General features: G+C 41.2%; 1 protein-coding gene across 1 annotated transcript in view; it reads right to left on the reverse strand.

Moving 5' to 3' along the window:
* The window catches only part of NAB1 (NGFI-A binding protein 1), a 41527-nt gene extending 33094 nt beyond the window's left edge, over positions 1 to 8433 (reverse strand). Inside the window, exon 1 of the mRNA XM_081143075.1 lies at positions 8162 to 8433. The gene's annotated coding sequence lies outside the window, so the exon portion shown is untranslated. The remainder of the gene's footprint in view (positions 1 to 8161) is intronic.
* Positions 8434 to 14577: the final 6144 nt, after the last annotated feature.

Genomic DNA, 14577 nt, shown 5'->3' on the forward strand with positions numbered 1-14577 from the left:
AGATAAGGCAACAGGAGGAGTATTAGGAACATCCCTGAAGGCCAGGAGGAGACCAAATCTGGGACTTTTGCTTTATACATCAATCAGAATGCTACACAGAATTCTAGTCTCAGTCACCCCATCCAAGGAGAATACATCTCCCTACCACCCTAAGGACTGACTCCTAGGAAGCCCCATCTCCTGGAACCTCTGTGTCATCCACAATCTGCTTTGATCAACTAGTGACCTCCTCAAATTTTAAGGCTTTTTATTTTACAAGGGTATTGCCAGGTGAACTAATGACTTTCCAAGAGAAATATAATCTGGCAAACTACACTAGAAGATCCCTATTTAGTACACCCTCTGGGCACCACAAACTCCTCTATGTTCTGTGATCAGCCAGGTTCGTCAAGTCCACCTTCATGTTCATGTCACCTCAATCCTCTGAACAATAACACTCTTGCATCTTCTAAATCACCCACAGAATGATCTGCTTGTCCTCCCACTCCAGGGGAGACTCCAGGGAGAGAGAGTATCACCCAGCTGGAAACTAACCCACAAAAACACAGCTCTCTGGAGTTACAGACAGAGTTAAATTGTTTTTTACCATTATATCAAATAGAAAGGCTTCTATAAAGTGTCTAAGGTGGAAGAAAAGGAAATTACTTTCCCATCATACACCTAATGCAACAGCTCCATAGGCTATCAACGCAAGAGCATACAAAAAAAATACATATACACACCTGTATGCAAGCATACACACATAAATCTTTTTTATAAGAGAACTGTAACTTTGTAAGGTTTATGATATCAATTATCATATGTATTCCCCCAAATTATGAAATAGAGGAAAGACTATATGAGAAAATCTAGAATAGAGTTTTTGAATCTTTTTATGAGCAATAAGAAAAAATATATATTAGACAAAAAAAAGAGGAAAGAAATTTAAAAGAAGAACCAAAGACCCAAACTTAGGTCTTATTCTTCTGAGATAAGGCAATGATTTTAGAAAATATTCATTTTCAACTGTTTATCTTTTCTCATCTTTGCCCAGAAATAAAGGAAACCCCCTAGATCCTAACAGAAAATGCTCATGTACTGGTGAGAAAGTAGTTATGACTATAATATTTCTGTAAGGACTGACAGGACCAAGTGTACACTTCCAAAGTCAAGATGCCAAATGAAAGATAAATAGGTGAACTATGAGAGTCCCAGGAGGCTTTCTAAAGGCCCACACTTACTACTGGAAAAGTAGTTTTCTCCCTAAGCTTTTACATTCGGAGAATGTTTCAGTTCCCTACAAAAGCCTGTTGTGATCATTTAAACACCCAGCACTTCATATATAAATTGGAATTAATTTAAAAGAAAATTTTTATGAGGTTTTCTGTTTTTACAAACTCTATTCCTGCTTCAACATGAAGGTCAAATAAATCGAGAAAGCTTCTAGCTGCATCTCTCCAATCTGAAGTAAATATAAAAGGATCCTAACACTCTATATACAAGGAACTAGCAGTACAGTAAATCTACTCAGCTGTTCCATGACTCCTCATCTAGAACACTTAGCACAGCATTTATCACAGTGTTAAAGTGTCTGCTTCCTTGTCTGTCTCCTCCCTCTTAAATGATTCTCCATGAAGGACCACCTTTCCTCTGCATCCCCAGGACTGACTCAGTAACTGGCACATCTGAATTAGAGGGAGAGAGAGAGAACATATTGTGGGGTTCAGAGAAGGGAGAGTACCCCGAGAGCTGGGGTATGGGAGAGGCTTTTTGGGAAAGGCCGTGGAGGTGCGAGGGAAGAAGGTGTCTCGCATGGGGTCAAGGGAGTAGGAGGCACATCTGGGGAATGCCCAGTGTATCTGTTTGGCAGGAGCACAAGGGCATAACAGGGACCAGGGAGAAAGGTGGAAAGGCAGGCGTGGGTCTGGGGTGCCTAAATGAGTAGTTTGGATTTCTCTATCTATGCAATTGGGAAACTTGCACAGGTGAGTGAAAAGCCACACCTGTACTTTAGGGAATTAAAGTTGGCATTGCAGTGAGGGATGTTCTGAAGGTGAGGAAGTTGCTTTCAAAGTTGGGACAAGAAGCAGTAAAACTTAGAACTAGATGCTTTTGAGGCAGAGGAAAAAAAAGGGGGGGGTGAGGAAGTGGCTTAAGGACATGTAGGTTTGAGGAAGAAAGAGGAAAACACAAAGGTGGAGTCCCTACACTTAGTAATTCAGGAAACTGGAGAGTAATGCTGCAACTAAAAGAAATGAAGTTGGAAAGAATAAATTTGGGAATCTGGAAGAAGGGAGGAAAATGAGATAAATATACTTTCTTTTGGACTTATCAATTTTGAGATTTTGATAATCCTCAAGTAGTAGTTGAAATGCTGAATTATCAGAAAAATTATTTGAACTAATGGTTCTCAATCTTTTCAGGTATGAAGATCATTTTAAATAAAAAATTGCAACTGTTCATTGATAGTTTTAGTATTTGTTGATTGAGAATACATAACAACTACTACTATGACTTTGGTTATAACTTTAATTAAATGACTTTATATTTTATTAATTCGTAAAGTGTTTACTTAAAAAAATTTTTTTTATTATGTTAGGTCATTTATTTGTGGTTTGTCTCTGTGTTTTTTGAATGCTCATCTGAGGATAGTTTTTCCATTGCTTTTCAGAGAGAGTGGGAGGGAGAGAGAAACATCAATGTGAGAGACACATCGATTGGTTGCCTCCTGCACATGCCCCGACTGGGTGGGAGATTGAGCCTGCAACCAAAGTACGTGCCCTTGACTGGAATCAACCCTGAGACCCTTCAGTCTGGGGCCGATGCTCTAACCACTGAGCAAAACCAGCTAAAGCATGCTTACTTACTTTTCATTTGCAAAATGGACATGTGTGAGAGACATCTTACTCGGTAGCCAGTGGTTGGTGTGCATTTGGATTTGAGAACACTATGCAATAACTCATGGTCCCTGGTCCATGAACCACTGATCCCAGCTACACTTAGCAATCTGGAGGTTAGTCTGCTAGAGGTGATAACTGAAGCTTGGGAGTGGATGTAATCATCAAGGGAGATTAGCAAAAGACAGTAGAAAAGAGATCTAATTCAAAACTTTGGAATTAAAGTTTTGCAAAGAATTGCAAATGGAAGGTAGGGAAGACAACATAAATCTAGGTGAAAAGCATTTCAAGGGATGATGTCAAGGTGCAGAGAAGTTAGAGAGATACATTAGTAGTTACTCGCGAGTTTTGAGAGTTGTGGGGACACACTGCAGGTTGAAGCTTGGAACACACTGAGGTGGGACTGAAGGAATAGTTCTTTTCCCTAGTGACCATTAAGGGGCTCTGTCCTACCCTAAATCCCCACATCCAGCTTGGAGAACATCAGGGAAGCTGTTTCCCACAGCCATATCAAGTGCTTCCTTGTGGGGAAAGGACTATGCAAGAGTTGTTAGGTTATAAGCTCCCTGAGGGTAGGAACTAGGTCTCATTCACCTTTTATCCCCCCCCCCCCACTCCTAGCATGTGTTCAGTAACAACTCTATAAAGGATGCTGTTATATGAAACCCAATGTTTGAGTCAGAATCTGATCAGCAGCCTCCTTTCATATTCCAAAAGGGATGCCTTCCAGTGTCCCAGTTAATTACCAACCAAAGAACAGCCCATCCTGTTACTTTACCTACAACCCTTTTCATTCTCTCATCCTCAATACTTCCTCTTTTTTATAAGGCTATATGGTGAGTTCCCATAACACAGATATTTTTCCAACACGTCAAAGGATGCTCCTCTCCCAAATACAAGAACTACACCTAGTGTTATAATATATATCATACGATAGTCCAGCCCCAACCAGTATTTTAAGAAGTCAATTTTAGTCATGAGAGGTCCTAGGTCTTTTTCTTTATGGTTCCTATAAATTAAAATGCAGTATAAGCTGTCCCCAAATAACAAATATCAACTTTATAAATGATTATTATATTCAGATGGATTCATAATCACTACTCTTAAACCTTCCTCTCCATGATGTAGGAAATATGTGTGTATATAATAGATAACTCATACATCTATATCTATACGCACACACATACATACATAGCGTGTGTATACACACACTTTTATGAAATCTATGGCATTCCAAAGATACACTCTTCCAGGAGTAGGGAGAAACCTGTGGCAAAATCCCAGTAAGATCTGGCTTCCTTATGCAGAGAACTATAAATTCCTCCTCCCAACACAGCCTGAAATTTTCACTTTAAAATTATCTAAGTTAACGGCAAGCTCTTATAGACTTATAAAAAATGTGGAAAAAAAAACTTGGGAAGATTTAGCTTATGAGTCATTTACAGATTAAGGTGAATTAGTTCCACCAGATTGTTTTCCTATTCACATCTAGAGATTCAGTGCACACTAACAGAATGAAAGAAAGGGATGGGAAATGGCAAGGAAGGAAATAGGAAACCTGAAGGCCGAGACTACTTTAAAAGTACAACGAAGTTTGGAAGAGGGTAGCTTGAAGGCCTGGGGAAAAGGGTGCAATGGGTACATTTAAAGGTTGAAACTGAAAAAGTTTATAAAAAGAATTGGGCTTAGGGAAGAATGACCCTTAAGCCTAGGAAATGAATTCTTCTCACTTCTGTCCTAGTCCTAGAGCTTGTTAAAATAATTAAATGTAGTTCAGTTATATCAAGGGTTACTTAAGATTGCGGGGTTGGTCTGTGTACCACACAATTTACCCAGGGGCTTTTATTAGTAAGCATTCAGTTATATATCTCAAATCAAGGTATTTTTTGGATCTTATTACTGTCATAGCTATTAATTATACATTAGCTTCTAATGAAATTAATGGTAATTTGGGAAACAAAATGTTTTCCTCTACTGATTCTTTTCTGAATTCTGAATGACGCTGGGGGAAAATTTCTTTCAAACTCCTTAAAATTTTAATGAAAGTGTAAGTTTAAATTTATCAAAACTAGAGAGCTAAATCAGGTATATTTTTCAATTAAACAATAACCATACCACGGGTGGGGAACCTTTTTTCTGCCAAGGGCCATTTGGATATTTGTAGTATCATTCGCAGGCCATACAAAATTATCAACTTAAAAATTAGTTATGAAAAAAGCTCCTACATTTATTGAATTTCGAGTCCTGTCTGCAATTGCCTTGGCAGGGCGAGACCAAATGATTTCCGCCCATGGGCTGGATGTTCCCCACCTCTGAACTATACATTAACTCAACTATAATACCAATAGGTAAATACCAGTATCATACAATATGGCTGGAAATTCTTCAACAAACAGTCAAGTGATTCATCAAGCAATGTGTGTCCTCTGATCATGTAGTATACATAAATTTTATCTTTTACAGAAATTTCTCTTTAAAAATTATAAAATTAACATACTGTTTAAATTAATGTGCAGCCCCCCTAAATACAATGTATTGAGAAATGACAAACTATTTGAAAGCTTAATGCTATGTTTTAGGTGTGAGAATTCTGACAAGATGAGGATTACTATTTTTCCCCCAACATTAACTCCTCTAATTTCCCACTTGCTCCATCATTAAGTTTAAGAGAGTATATTCTATTGTACTAGTTTTTGAACATGTCAGATCAGAAAGGAAATTTGCATTTAATATAATAACTGTACAATTCTTCATTCTGCTAAAAAGAATAAAAGAAGCAGGTAAGATAAAATTCAAAGCAAAGGGGCTAGCAAACATATGATGCTTGAGTATTATTTATTCCTTAATATATTTAATAAATTCCACAATGAAATGTACATACACAAGTTGCTTATATGTTAGCAAGATCCTGAACTGTTGAAAACATATGATAAAATGGTCATTTCCATGAAAATAAATATATCATGGTTCTGTGGTATCCAGAATACAGATTCACGTTTAAAGGTATTTTTCATTTCCAATACTGCACTTGAGTAGCACAAACAAAAACAATTACACTTATCCATAATGGAACAGATGAAGCCTACATCTCAGGATAGAGTCTAGATCAAAAGAAACAAAAACCTGACATACTTCTATTTCCACCCAACCATCTTTTGCTTTAAGTATTTAAAGTTTATGCAATAAATTCTTCAACCGTTTCCCCCACTTTGTAATACATGTAATTTCTTCTTTCAAAGAATACACACTGCAAACCCCCAAAATCCTTAATAACAAGCGAATATGACCTTAAAGTGGTATTGAAAGAAAATACCTAACGCTTTAACTGATTCACTAAACAGGGAGAATGACGATCTATTAACTGTCCTATAGAGCAATGGATGTTATTTACTAGTCACAAAAAGGAAATTTTTAAATTAATTTAGCTGAGGTTATTCAATTTTATCAGTAATTCTGAAATAAGACAAAATGTATTTGTTAAATATAGCAAATTACTTATTAGACATATAGGCTTACTACATTTCCTACATAACCTATAGTATTCCTAAGGATTTTTGTCATTTTAATCAGAAGGCAGAATGAAATAAAATAAAAACCTACAATGCCTCAATGTTTCTATTATTCTTATTATTGATATTCACATGAAACAGGAAATCACCAGAGCCAAGGAAAACAAAATTTTTTCCAATACCAAGATGGCATATTAACTTTTGTGCAAGATGCTAAAAATAATAAAATTAAAACAAGAAATCTTCCAATGGCTCCTTGAAATTATTTTCTTTCAAGACCTAATTTTCCAATATCTAATACCCAAAAGGGAATAAAGGAGGCTGACATTGCCAAACATCTATAAATTCTCAAGAGAACCCTTATATGCATGTTAACACCTGTAAGGACAATGTAATTTTAAAAACTTAATGAAAGGACAATATTAAATGTCTTAAATATACCAGAAAATGGAGGGAAAAGGATACCCTTGAACCTAAGAGCCACTTTATTGGCACTTAGATTAGAAGCAGCTCTTTTAAGTCTTCAGGAAGGTATCAGCCTCCACCCAAAAGAAAGTAAATCCTATGCATCCTCTCTTCCAATATTTCTCCTTAAAACCCACACATAAATTATGACATGTCACAATTTGCTATGTCTTACAGGGAGAAATTTCAAAAAAGTGAAAATCTAAGAAGGTAATTCACTGTGTGCACACTTTTCTAACAAAAACAGCCTAGCATTTCCTACGTGACTAATCTATTTTAAATTCCCTTCCTCTGTTCCTATGCAATCTAATATTACCTATTAAAACTGCCAAAACATTTTTAAACAAGACCTGAGAATTTCCCTTTCAGCTTCTGATCTTTGCACTCCTTAAGTTTGCAAGTTTGCAGACACACCACTGGCAAACCAACTGGCAATGGCAGGTTAACTCGGATTAGATTTAAAATTGACAGATACCCCAAAATTCTGAATGCTTCCAAGACCTCATGGAGTGAGAGGTAAGTATGTGCAAGTCAAGGAGTTCTCCGGATCACCCACTGCAAAACTTGGTCAGCGGATCCTGTAACCGCATATTCCCACTCAACGACCCTTTCCCCAAGACCTTATTTAGGCTTACTGGAGGGGTTGTTTCACCTCGAGCCTTGCGAACCCCGAGGTTGCAGACCATAGACATCCGAGAGCGCTTGCAATGTTTCTCCATGAATAAGGGCACACACCTCTGCATCCCAGCCCTGTGGGTCCCACGTGTGTTTGCAAATTCCACACTCGGCCTCAGCGAGCACAATGAGCCTCTCGCTTCCCCGTACGCCTCGGTGCCAAGTTTCTGCGAGCCGCTTCCAAGCAAAACTCTCCTTCCGCTTTTAAAGAGCAAACTACATTCGGAGGGAGCGGACACCCAGGGCCAAGATGAAGACTGGAAGTGCAACACTTTCGTAAAGTAAACAAACCAACAAAAAGATTCCGCTCCGGGGAGAGGCAGGCGCGCGCCACACCACGCAGCCCCGCCACGGCCGAGCGCGCCAGGCGACGACCCCCGCCGGTTCCAGGGACCGGGCGCCCCGGCTTCTTCCGAGGGGGACCTCGCCGCCGGGCCCGCCGCCTCGGCTCGTCGTCTTCCCGCGGCCAGCGCGCACGGAATTTCTCCGGGAATCGCCCACACAAGCCGGATAACGCCCTCCTTCAGGCGGCGGCCGCGCGGGGCCCACTCCCCCGGCCGCCCGCCGCCCCGAGGCGCCCGCGGCGGCCCGAGCGCGAACGCGTCCCGCACCCGGCCGCCGGCGAGTGGTACTTACTCGGCCAGCGGTCTTGGCGCGCTCTCCCCCGAAGGCTGCTCAGCCCCGACTCCGAAGTGACGGCCCCCGGCTCTCCCTCCACAGGCTGCTGCGGCGGCCGGGACGCCCCCGCGCCCATCGAGGGGGGAAGGGAAGGTGGTGGGCGCGCGCTCCTGCTCCCCCCCTGCGCCGACCCGCCGCCTCTGCCCGCCCGCCAGCCCCGACGGCTCGCGCTCAGCCGCGGTGGCGGCGGCGGATCCTCCGCTTTCGGGCGCGCGGGCAGCGGCCGCGGCGCCTCCCCCGCCGCGTCCTCCCTCCGCCTACTCCCTCCCCTCCCTCTCCTCCTCTCCTCTCCTCCTCTCCTCTCCTCCCCCAGCACGCTGCACCCTCTCCCTCCCCCGCCCGCCTCCACCCCCCGCGCGCTGTCACATTGGGAGATTCCGCTCTTGCTACATTCGCCGCTCCGGCTGCCGCCCACGCGCGGCCGAGTGACGCAGATCTCGGCGTGGGCCGCCGCGGGATGGGGGCGGCGGCCGCCGGGGCCGGGCACGGCCTCTTCCCACCGCCCCCTCCGCGGAACCCGGAGGGCGGCCCATTCACACGGCAGCTGGGAGGAACCAAGTGGGCGCCGGGAGGGGGCGGCTCCCGCGAGTCGGGCTCCGGGAGAGGCGAGGGGAGGGGGCGGGCAGGAGGGCAGGAGGGAAGCGGGGGCGGGGCGGGGCGGGGCCGCCGCCTCGGGCCTGCTCTCCAGCTGCCGAGGGAACCGGCAAGGTTGCAATTACAAAAAAAAAATTTTTTTTTTAATGTGTGAGGCTCCCGATATAGTATTTCAAAGAGCACACCGGGCCAAATCCAAGTCCCCCGGGAGAGAGACTTAAAAAAATGATGGTAGCGTGCTGGGCCCACTGATCCGAGCGCCCGGCTCGCCCTGCCTCGCCCCGCAGGCTGGGGGCCGACGGGCGGGCGGCCGCGGGAGGTTGGCCGAGACCGCGCCGCGCGGGGCGGCAGGTGTGCGGCGCGGGCTGGGCACGCGCGGCTCCCGGAGGATCTCCGCGGGCTCTGGCCCGGGCCTTGCGAGTCGGGGAGGAGGGCAGGCATGGGAACCGACAGACCCGAAGTGCAGCGTCGTCTGGAGTCGTGCTTGCTGGTAACTTACTCCGACCTTATCAGCCCTCCTGAAAACCTGCCTGTTGTTTTATTGGTGAATAGTTTCCGTTTCCGCGGGGTGGAAGTCCAACCGCGCTAGGACAGTCCCGGGCGTGTGGAAATAGAGTTCGCAAAGCACGATATAGAAGTTTTTAGTTTGGCTTGCGTGAACTTTTCTAACCAAAGAAAGTATTAAAACACCTCCAAAAATGTACTTAGACGATTGCCAAAAAATTTGGAAATTTGTTAGAGATTCTATTTTTCCTTTCTTTGCAGAAATGGGGAAATGAAATTTTTTCCCAGATTTTAGCGTTGTGTTCTTGAAGGGTAGAGAGTGTTTAGTAAATATGAAGCTAGTGCAAGGGCAGGTAGAATCCCATTTTAGGATACATATAAAAATCCAGTTTTATAGGAGGCCATGCCCACATCCTGGCCGGCCTCCCAGAGTATGCCTACTTTCCTGATGCGGATACAAGGCATTCTTTGAGATGGGAAATTCTTCATACCACATCTTTATGTTGGAGCAATGGGTGGTATGATAACATTGAAAGAAAAAGATATTATTAAAGTACTAAACCTTTTCTTTTCTTTCTATGAAAATGTTATAGGAATGAGTAATGTCACAATGGAATGTACAGGGTGTCGCCCCATAGCCTATACACACTTTTAATAGCTGATAGCTGTTAAATGAAAATTAAATGTATTTTAATAAACACTGCCTTTATAATTATATTCAAAGTGTGCATACATTTTGGGGGGGACACCCTATATGTAATTAAACCTTTCAACAGGGTTAGTTAGTAAAAGGTTCTATCTGAGGTAGTTGTGTTGATATTTAAAATGAATGAGCATGTTTGCTTCCTCGAATTCTTCACTGGAGGAAATCACTACTGGAAGTTTGTCAGCCTGTCGTGGTTTTGCAGCTGTGGACCTTGTTCTGCTAAAGAGAAAGTTGCTATAAAATAAAGGCAATTTCTTGGAAAGATATAGGTCAATAAATTTCCAGGCAATGGAATCTGAAAATTCCCTTCCAGGTATTCTCTGGATTCCTGATGTTTTGCAAACATTGTTGGTTATGAACAGCCAGAGAAAAATAACTTTCACAAAGATGAACAATCAGTGATTCACAAGTCACTGAAATGAGTAGTTTTACCTGGATTAACTGAGCCTCCCAATTCTCAAATTAATTGAGAATTGTTTCCAAAGTTAGAAGAAATAACATTAAACCCTCTTCCTGAGTTTTATATGTCTGTCTAGTACTGAACCTGAGGCTGAAAAGGAAATGTGTCAGGGCAGACACTTTGGCTCCTGCCTTGCAACTGGTTATTTCTGCAGTTAAACACTGAAATCTCTTCTTGTTTGTTTTCTAGACACATTTAGATAGTATATTTTCCCACATTAAGAATGGCATTTTGGGCCCTGGTCAGAGTCACTCAGTGGTTAGAGTGTCAGCCCATGTACCAAAGGGTCACAGGTTCAATTCCTGGCCTCGGTCTGGGCATGTGTGGGAGGCAACCAGTCCATGTGTCTCTCTCACATCAATGTTTCTCTCTCCCTCTTCCTCCCCACCTCCCTCCCTCCCTCTCTCCCTCTCTTTCTAAAAATCAGTGGGAAAAAATCCTCAGGTGATGATTAACAAAACATTGCCTTCAATGCCCTTTGGTGCTGGGGCAAGTGGTGGGAGGAAGAAAATGAAGGAAAGACAAAATTTTAACCTTTCTGGCATCCAATTCTGTATCTCTTATATGACAACACTTTATTCAATATGGCTGCTCAAAAAGAGGCATTCACCTGTATCTGAGACAATTAGGATTCTTATTTATCCCCTTACCACTTTTGTCACCCATCCCACCCCTAAAAACACCACCTCCATTCTTCCAACACACATACACACACAAACACACACACACACAGTCTTCTCCCACTACTAGGCCCTAGTGGTTTGCAAGAGAAAGAATTCCATCCTGTAAGAACAATTATGGCTATCTATTCCATATTCCATTCCATCCTGTAAGTATAGCTTATAGTTCTCTTGAGTTCAGTAAATCTTTGTTTAACAGGATCTAAAAAAATTTTTGTTAAAAATACTTCAATTATTAATGCATTTGCAAAAATAAGGAACTCTTTAGATTAAAAAAGACATTTCTACATTGTGGAACTAAAAAAAGTATTTGGAAAAAAAATAATGTAGAAAGTTGGTAGTGGTTCTGACATTTGAGTGAAAATTTCACTGAAAGAACACTAATTTATTGCTTTCAGAAAGACTTCTTACTTTAAAATGCTTCAGTGCTTCAAAACAAAAGAATTCATAATAGATTTCAAATGTTCTTAGAAGAACGAATATCATGGTTTATGACCTACAAGATCTAAGATACAATATAATTCTATTCTCCTGTTCTCCTATTATTCCCTCAGAACAATTCTATACTTAATGAATTTTCTGCTCTGTGTAGTGGTGGCCCTACAATTAACTGAGTCATGTGCAATATTCTTATTACCAGAAATATAATTTAAAATTCTCACATTTTGCAATATGAAATTTAAAGCTTTGGAAGTATATTGTAGATTTAAAATATTCAAATGGAGATTCAAGTATTTTAAAATATATGGAAATTATAAACAACTTTCTTAAAGGTAAGCTAATAGGAACATATATGATAACTGATCATTTCAAGAGCCATGACTTTTAAAAATACCTGATCTAAAAAATAAGCAAATCTTCATACATTGTGTTTTGTTACAAGATACTATAGAATTTTAAGATGTAAAGGATTATGAAGTTCACCTAGCTCAACCTCCTTTGTACATTCAAAGTATAATTCAGATACTTTTCAGAAATTCAACATACAACTAGCTTAGTTTCCAATAGTTTATTTATTTATAAGTTGGTTACTTTGAACTTGTCATACAATCCCTGTTGGACTGAGAAATGAGATCATTAGATTCCCAGGATGGGCTACAAGTGCCTATAAAATGCAAATGAAAAGACAGAATTATAGACATTGGGGGTGCTAGGTAGGATATTAGAAGTCATCTAATCCTGTTGACTTCTACAGATAAGGAAATGTATACTATACATTGCTAATATAAAGAGCAGAAAAATACTAATATTAGGCAGTAAGTACAACCAAACATTTAAATGAATGAAGGGTAATTTTGGTTTTATTTTAAAAGCTGTGTTTAAGACTGGAGGGAATGTAAATGGAAACTTTCAAAAAGGCTTTCTAAAGAGAATTTCCAGATATTTTTAAAGACTTAGAGCCTTGTTTTTCTTCTTCCTCTATCCCTTTTCTCTGGCAGCAGTGGTTACAACTCAGCTACTCTTTCTCTTCTCTTCCCACCATTTCTCTTTTCTCCAGCATCCACTGCGCAGGACTTGTATAATGAACTGCCCTGTAACACTTTCAGGTCTCAGCAACACTATTAGCCACTTATTCCTGGTTGTTACGAACTGATTGGTTGTGTGTCCCCCAGATTCATATGTTGAAATCTATATGTCTTTGGGAAATGATTAGGTCATGAGCGTGAAGCCCTCATGAATGGCACTAGTGTCCTTACAAAAGAGAACCCCAGAGAGCCTATTTGCCCTTTTAAACACATGAGGACACTGTGAGACAATGGCCATCCATGAACCAGGAAGCGGCCCCTCACCAGACACCAAATCATTGGCCGCCAGTGTCTTGACCTGGACTTTCCAGGGTCCCTACTGTGAGAAATAAATGTTTGTTGTTAAGTCACCAGTCTATGGTATTTTGTTAGAGCAGCCTGAATGGACTAAGACACTGGCCATTTATAATTATCAGCTAACTACGCAGGCAGGTTGGAGAAGAGGTAAAAAATAAAATAAAAATACACTGCTCACAATCTCTGCGACTTATCCAAACCGTCTTCCATTTGCACACTTCATCCTTGGCTTTCTTGTTCCTCACGAATCCATGTTTAGCTTTTGCTCTTCTCCACCCAGTTTGGTGAGATTGATAGCAAGTCTGTGCTCCCCTCTTGTCTCAGCTTTTCTCCTTCTGCAGATCTACACTCCGCAGGCAAAGAACCCACCAGCTAGAGTACACCTTGTAAGCATTCTGCATGAGGGTGTATAGAAGATTTTGTTTGTGTCCTTGACAAAGGTATGTGATCTGTCAGCCAAGATGTGGGGCTTTGTCCAGCTGGTAAAAGAGGCAAGGATATAGGAAGAGAGCGTGTAAAGAAGAGAACCTTTCTTGAAGTAAATGGGCAAGAGTTGGAAGAAAGTGGGGAGAGAGCAAAGGGCAAAAAGAAGATAACTGCACTTGTGAGAAGCTGACTAATGGACATAACCATTCTGGGAGAAGTGATAAACCAAAGAAAACATACCCAAGTACATGACTCTCCTGAAGAGGAAAACAGAAGAGGCAGAGAAGAGATCATCTTCACGTAAATTCCTCTAAGCCATAAAAGTGTGCTCTTGACCTGGGACAGATGGCAATGATAGGATGGAGTAGTGGGGACAAATCTGCGGAAGCAGTGGTGTATGTATCAGGTACAGGTGTATATCAGGAAAAGGAAAGAAAAGCAGAATGGGTTCAAAAAACACCACACCAAGTGCTTTCACCATGCTACTTAAGATAGAAAGAAATTGAGTATGTTAATAATGAGTCGAGCTAATTGTCACAACAAATTACTCAATGCTGACTGCCTTCGAAGAGCAGACACTTTGAAAGGACAATGCTTGTATTGTACAGCAAGAAACTTAAAACTGTTGAAACAAAGGTAAGTCAAACATGATTCTGTTCCCATAAAATTGCCAAGTAACATGTTTACCCAGATTTAGACATCCTGACTCATCAGCTGGCCCAGGATTGGCAATACTACATGGTAGTCAAAAATTTTAAGGACCTTGATTTCTTTGTTTTCAATCTATTGCTATATTTTTTACCTCCTACTAAAGACAGTCTCTAATAGTGAGAGTGAGAGTTCTTTCCAACTCTTAAATATGTTTCTTAAGTAAAAGGTCCCAAATTTTCCTGTTGTTGGTAGGGTTGGGGGCTGTTATGCAAATTGCTGGTAAAAAGGTAAACAACCTTCAAAAGGGCAGTTTGGTGAATTGAACCGTGAGTTTCAAGGTATTCATATTATTTAATCCAACACATTCACTTCTAAGATATTATCCTAAGTTTATAAACATTTAAGAAGAGGATATTTATCACAACTTTATAAAATGGAAAAACCAAGACTTTCAAAGTAATGATTTTAATTAATACTTAATATTAATATTAATAGTATTTAATATTTAATAGTATTGGGAAATGCTCATG

This window comes from Miniopterus schreibersii, assembly GCF_964146895.1.
Source record: "Miniopterus schreibersii genome assembly, chromosome: 7".
Classification (NCBI taxonomy): domain Eukaryota; kingdom Metazoa; phylum Chordata; class Mammalia; order Chiroptera; family Miniopteridae; genus Miniopterus; species Miniopterus schreibersii.